This window comes from Etheostoma spectabile, chromosome 3 (assembly GCF_008692095.1).
Source record: "Etheostoma spectabile isolate EspeVRDwgs_2016 chromosome 3, UIUC_Espe_1.0, whole genome shotgun sequence".
NCBI classification, from domain to species: domain Eukaryota; kingdom Metazoa; phylum Chordata; class Actinopteri; order Perciformes; family Percidae; genus Etheostoma; species Etheostoma spectabile.
This window is the reverse complement of record NC_045735.1, coordinates 24,321,482-24,322,886: the sequence shown is the minus strand read 5'-3', so window position 1 is coordinate 24,322,886 and position 1,405 is coordinate 24,321,482. Positions and strand designations below refer to the sequence as shown.

At 34.8% G+C, this 1,405-nt stretch overlaps 1 protein-coding gene across 2 annotated transcripts in view; it reads left to right on the top strand.

The window, feature by feature from the left end:
- The window catches only part of LOC116680212 (solute carrier organic anion transporter family member 1C1), a 32,564-nt gene extending 31,724 nt beyond the window's left edge, over positions 1-840 (top strand). For both annotated transcript variants that reach the window (XM_032509438.1, XM_032509439.1), the window contains one exon: positions 1-840. This exon is cut by the window's left edge and continues 337 nt beyond it. The gene's annotated coding sequence lies outside the window, so the exon portion shown is untranslated.
- Positions 841-1,405: the final 565 nt, after the last annotated feature.

The following is a 1,405-nucleotide window of genomic DNA, read 5'->3' as shown; positions in this document are numbered from 1 at the left end:
ACACACACACACACACACACACACACACACACACACACACACACAACCCACAGTATGTACAGAGTGATACTGTACACATGCGCACACACTCAATTGAGATTTGCAGGGAACCACATTGTATCTGATAATCTCATTTAAAGCATAAATTCTATATTTGTACTACTGGATTTATGAAGGTTTTGTGAATTTAACAGGAAATTTGATATAATGGACACATTTCTTGAATGTACATGCTGTTATTTTTTTTTCTTATTAATAAAAGTATAATACTATTTTTTCTGGTTTTAATGGTGGCACAAGAGATCAGATGGGAAATTTGACTTGTGCAGACTAATACAAACAAAGGATAATTCTGATGAGCACTTAAAAACTGCCTCTTTCAAATGAAGTTTTTCTTGCTGATATCACAAGAGGCACAATACTGAATTTAAACAATTAACACATATATATGTTATATACAGTATATATACATATAACATGTAAAGATGAGGAAAATTAGGCACCCAAAGAGACAGGTCTGTGATGTTTGTGAACGTGTGTTTCAGTGACTTTTGGAAGGCTTGGCAGTTTGACGTATGTGCCTCATTCACGCAACAATTACCTCTAAATCTTGTGTCTCACATTTTAAACAGAGACAGAACAGACTAATTTTGCTTTTAAATTTCAGACTAATGAAGTTTTTACACTCACTTAGAAAAACAAGGTTAATTTCTGACCGACTCTTAAACATTTGTCTTTTAAAGTCAAGTTTGATTGTATTCTTTCTGGATGTGAACTTGTTCCTTTGGTACTCATACTCACTAAAAAAATGGAAACTTAAGTACAGCGTTTAAGTGAGAATTGCTTACCTGTTTAGTTTAATCTGTCTAGTGGAGGCTGCTCCATATTTTTAATGCTTATAACCAGCACCAGCCCCAATTAACTCCTAGCTAAATCTGGTATTATTAAGGTGAAAAACATATCAAGAGACACAGCACACTACACGTTGTCATGACACTGAAAGTAAGGATTAAACTGAATTTGCTCAGAATATCTCGATGAACTTCAGCAGGCTCTGGTATTAAAAAAGCCATTTTTGTAAAAAGACAGATGGCTTAGGTGAATGCTTGCTAGTGTATCTGCAATGTGTTGTGCCTTAAAAAGGCAGAATTTGTACTGTTGATAAAATATATACTGTCCGTCGTCCCGGTCTTAAGCGAACATTACCACCGTGTGAAGCATCACAACAGGAACATGTGCATTTGTGTAATTGATGTGTATGTCTGCAGCCATTGCTACATGATGTTTCACTGGTGAGTCTTATTTTGTATTTTTTTTTGCGTGTATAAGATCTTTTGCCAAAACCCACATTATTACGGTAGTTTTATTTTCATAAACAGCTTCATCTCATATTCAGTACGCATTT